Here is a 5310-nt window from a genome sequence, read left to right as displayed (position 1 = left end):
CAGAATTGATGGATCCGCTTGAACATCTGTCAGGTTGCACTGCCTGGAGAGAAATTCACTGAAGAATATAATACAAGACCAAAGCTCTGTTCCAGAAAACCGGGTTGGTTGGAGGTTAAGGTTTCCTGAATTTAGCCCGCCCCTCACTGGTAGGTTCTAAGAACAGAAGTTCGTCAACTTCAGCCCTTCAGTCGCGAATAATACATTTACCACTGAAGGTTTGGTATTATTACGGGACAAAAGACCTCCATTGACTCCCCTCAACAGGACATCCTAAAGCAAGTTCTCAGTCTCGGGGTCCTCGAATTGATCAGCGAGAATGCGCCCACCAGAGCTAACATAATCACGTCTCGGAGGAGAGGCCTCGACTGAGTTCTCGGGAAATGGTCACCAGAGTCGACAATTTCTAGAGGAACATCATGTCGTTACGGAACATCCGTAGGACATAATATATCCAAAAGAAACCTCATCTGAGTGTGGTTCTTCACGAACGACTTAACGTAGCAACATGCCACGCAAGCCTCATGATCATTCACTCTAAAACCTGTGTGTACACTCAAGCCTGGGTAATGGGCTTATCTCTCATAGAACATCCCATCCCAACAAACAAACAAACAAATCCAGCAGATATAGCAGGTGAATGCAAGCAAGTAAGTAAATAAAGGTACAAAAGCATGAACACCCAATAAACAGACAACCTACAAAAGCTAGGAGGGACTCGCTTAGGGAAGATGGACCAGCAAGAGGTCAACTTCTATATATCCCCAGCAGAGTCGCCAGCTGTCGCAACCTGAAAAATACAGTGCGCGAAAAAACAACCGGCGAAAGAAAATGACAGAAGAGTCGCCACTGTGCGTTATTCATCCCAAAGGAGGGAAAGGAAACGCTCGAAGTAAACCTGAAAAAGGAAAGGACAAGACGGGGTCTCGCAACCAAATCTTGGGTTCGGGAGTCGGTTATGCGAAGGGAAGGTATTAGCACCCCTACGCATCCGTAGTACTCTACGGGATCCACTTTTGTAGTTCTTGTCTAAAGGGTGTGAGTTTATCTTGTGCTGTTTACCAAAAAAAAAAGGGGGTTAAATGCAAATGACTCGCGCGGATGTCGCATCCACTGCATACGTATCTCATCTGAATATGAGAATCAGAGTCTTCGTAGCTCGGCTACCTATGGGTTAGGGGGATGTGTGCTAGCTAAGACATCGCGTCTTATGCCTACTTATCTCATCTGGAATGAGAATCAGAGCAAGTCGTAGTTCGGCTAACTACGGGGTTATGGATTGGGTTTTGGACGAACGACGTCACTACGCAATCTACCGGATGCTCGACCTTTGGAGACTTACTCGCCTGTAGTAGAAGGAGTTAACGTGTTGCTTTGGGTTTTAGGGTTTGGGATGCTCAAGGGCAAAAAGGCAGTCCTTGATGAAGGAACCGCGCTACCTGCAGGGATACGAACACATACAAAACAAACATGTATAAAGTAAATGTGCCAACAAGGGGCTCAGAAGTAAATAAACAAAAGAAAACAAATGTCTCCTATCGAGGTCTTCCAGCTAAGAAAGCGATAAAATGCGGAAAAGAGGTAAAAGTACCACACGGATGAAGATCCGAAGTAACAGCAATTAAAGGAGTAAGAAACCCAGGGACCTCCCAAGCTAATGCCATCAAAGAAAAGTGAGTCAGTACAGTTAATCGGAATGAACCTCCAGGGGGTATCCCACAAATAAAGTGGGAAAACCACGCAAACCATCTCTGCAAGAGTCTGTGAGCCCTCACAAAAACTCAACAAAAGGGTTAGTGAAACACGATAAGCATTTTTTTCATGAATAACATTATGGTTTCAGAAACCTCAAACCCTGTGGCATACATTTCAGAAATCATGTGATTAAACATTCAAGGCATAGGTTTCACCCATTCATGCATAATTAAACCCGTGGGCAAAAACATAATGAAATTCATCCATCATACCTCATACATTCAGATGATCCAAATTAAGAGCATAAAATCATGGGAATGAGGCAAACCTGATGGGAGAGACCGGTTGAAATCAAATGGCACGGCTGGGTTTGCAAGGCAATGAAAGTGTGCGAGTCAGATTGAATTTTTTAGAGCTGCCTGGGGGTTACTCTGAGTTCTCTGTCAGGTTTCTCTCCAGGTTTTGTCAAGGGTTTTGTTTCAAGGAAATCTCAGAGTATTTTGCTTCTCTTCCTTTTTCTCAAGTGAAGCCTTGGTATTTATAGACTGAATTTCATGGTTTTGTGGGCTCAAATGAGAGAGACCCAAGTCCAAAATTTTTTATTATATTTTATTTATTTATTATTATTATTTTTATTTATTTATTTTTTTTGTAAAAAATTATTATTTATTTTTTTTCATTTTTTTTTCCATTTTTTTTTTCATTTTTTTTTTTCGGATCTAATTCTGATTGACATGATGAAATGCAATATGAAATGCTAAATGAATGCATGAATGAGGAGGGAAAATTTTGGGGTGTTACAGATACTAGTATGGATCAAGGTCATGTTTGAGTTTCGTCTTGCCAACACCACAATACTAAATCCATAAGCAAAATCATGAACATGGTTGTTTGAGAACATTGCTTATTTTAATTTGCACCTTGTGGACCAAGTTGACAAAAGTTGACGAGATAACAAGTGAATGACTTAAATTCGCAATTTTTGTTCTTCATTTATAATCATCATTCTTTAGGTCATGAATTGAAAAGTCTTAGGATGAGGATCAAGTGTTCATACGCGCATCAAGTGGCTATGAATTCCAAAATGCAACCTTGCACGTTTTAAAAGTATTAATCTAAAATCCTAGGTCCTTCACTACATTACAGCAAGAGATAAATTTCCAAAAAAAAAGAACTTAATAGGCTACACCGCCACTCAAGCCATGTTTATTTCAAAATCCAAAATCATATTACATAAGCCATTATGAACCCATACATAAATCATGTTCATTACAAAAAACAATTCGCGTGTTGACACACACAGTACAATGACCAAATACATTTCAATAGCATCATGACTACAACATGGCAAGCCATAGCAATCTTGTGGCAATCTTCTTCAAACTCCATCTGTTTCTCCAACGCCACTACAACACTAATCCTTTCTCGTTTCTATCTCTACCCAAACGAACCACCGTTTTCCCCCCTTCAAACCAACCCCTCAATCTCCATTATCCCATTGCATCCCAATACCAACAGGACAAACCAAAGCCGCTACCGACAATACTCCCAAAGTTCCCAGCTGCAACTAGCAACATCACGGCAACGACGGATAGCAGCCAAGTCCAACCTGAAAGCAACCAAACCAGTGAATCAAGATCAACCTTGTTGCAACATTGTTGATTTTAGAAACACAAAGAAGCAATTGAAAAGTGGAAGGAACCACAACTATAATATAAACACAGACACAGTACTGATTTGGACAAAGACAGAGTGCATGTGAATCAAGAAACCATGACTTCTTCTACTCAGGATCCTACCGAGTGCAAAATGTAATATATAAAGCCTGAAGTTATCAAATGAGTTGTTGTCCAAATAACGAGGCTAATGGACAAGAGTAGTCAGAATCACAGTTGCAGCCAATATCTGCAATTGAAGTTTCTCATGCTGGTATTGATACTCAAGTTGTTCAATACGTACTACCTCCGCAGCTTGGCCCTGGACATGCTATGGTGCCATTTGCTTATTCATACCGAATCTGCAGAACAAATCGCATAAGTACGAGAAGTTGTACTAGCACCCTATGATCGCAACAAAGCCGGCAGCAGCTGCGAAATAATTATGTATCAGTTCAAGTGATATCCCTGTTACAAAAATAACCAAGTGTCAAGACATGTTCAATAAAATTCTATTCCAAAGCCAAGATATGAGCAGTTAGACATTTAGATTATTAACCAAAATCAAAGATGGAATACCAAGCTTACATCAAAAACACGGGTAAAACAATAAAGGAGTATTGGAGTACTTAAAAATTTGTCAAATAAGTACATGAAAATCGTTTGTTAATACTAATAGGGACCACCACAAATTGACAGATACAAATACCTCACTACAGACAAAAATACAAGATTGGACTTGCTTTCAACGAGGCGAAGATTTACCATTGGTCCCTACCAAATCTATGGGAAATTCGACTCTAACAGAATGATCCTTGTCAGCTCATGGTGAGAGAACCACCCAGGTTTCTCTATATATGAGATGTCTTATTGTTAATTAAGGAGGAGGATATTACCGTTACGCATAAAAAAATTGTGAGAGCTTCACCCAAAGCTTCCTTAAGATTCTCACGTTGAAACTTTGCTTTGAAACAGAGCCAAGACCTCACCGGGATATGTAGAGCATGTGTTTGCTCTGAGAGGAAGAGAGAGAAGAGTTTGACGAAAGTGGCATTTTTTGTTGTTGTTTGTTTTAACGAAGGATTAAGTGGCAAGGGTTTGGGGCGAGTGGCGGTGAGAAGTGTCACCGACTTTGGACACTTGTCACCGGTGAGCATAGGGAGAACCTTTTGTTCCCATGCACGAGGGTGCGTTGTGCTATGGTGCGACCCTCCTTGGCGTTTCTCTGTTTCGAAGACCAAGTCAGATCTACAGATCTGACAGTCCGGAGAACACCCCTTGGTCAACACGGTTGACCAGGTCTGCTTGGACCCTTACGTGAAATGAATTGGGCCGTTTCTTTTAAGCCCATTTATTTTATTCATTTCATTCTGTCTCTCTATCAGCACCCCCCCCCCCCGGGTTGGATCAGCAACACCCACTTGGGCTTGGCCTTTACCTAGGGCCCAACTGTTTTTTTTCTTTTTCTTTATCCTCTTTTAGCCCATTTTTAGTTGTTTGCTTAATTCAAATAGAGTTTTTATCCACCAATTACGTTCCTATTATCATTATTACTAATATCTAAGTTAATTTTATAATTTACCATTATTTAATTAGTTAATCTTATTATTTTTACCATCCTTTATTATTTGGATATAATTTAGGTAATTACTCATTGTGTGAAGTTTGTGTACAATATTATTTTGTGTTTATCAATTCATTTGTACAAATTCTTGAGTACACATGTATGGTGTGCTACAATTGTGACAAGTTATTTCAATTTCACCTATTTAAAAAACATTCCACTCAATTTCAAGGATAAACCATAAACATCTCGATTCAAAGTTGAGCCCATTTTAAATACCTTTGTAAGTCGATCGCTTTTAAAACATCGCCATCAACCTCACATAGCTTACTCTTGGGCTTTCTTACAATGATACCTATTCAATTTTTATTTAATCGAGTAGAAGAACAATACACT

The 5310-nt window shown here is 39.8% G+C and overlaps 1 long non-coding RNA gene across 3 annotated transcripts; it reads right to left on the bottom strand.

Annotated features, from left to right (window-relative positions):
- Window positions 1–2852: 2852 nt before the first annotated feature.
- Window positions 2853–4909, bottom strand: LOC127086042 (uncharacterized). Of its 3 annotated transcripts, none has more exons than XR_007789382.1 (3): window positions 4247–4909; window positions 3495–3818; window positions 2853–3304 (listed from the first exon to the last, which is right to left on the bottom strand). It is a non-coding gene; the product is annotated as an uncharacterized LOC127086042 (long non-coding RNA). The 3 variants fall into 3 exon arrangements; XR_007789380.1 differs by having other exon boundaries at window positions 3655–3818; XR_007789381.1 differs by having other exon boundaries at window positions 3658–3818.
- Between the last annotated feature and the right edge of the window lie 401 nt (window positions 4910–5310).

Source organism: Lathyrus oleraceus, chromosome 5 (assembly GCF_024323335.1).
Source record: "Lathyrus oleraceus cultivar Zhongwan6 chromosome 5, CAAS_Psat_ZW6_1.0, whole genome shotgun sequence".
In the NCBI taxonomy this organism is placed as follows: Eukaryota; Viridiplantae; Streptophyta; class Magnoliopsida; order Fabales; family Fabaceae; genus Lathyrus; species Lathyrus oleraceus.
Note: the sequence above shows the minus strand (reverse complement) of the source record. Positions and strands in the feature narration are given on the sequence as shown.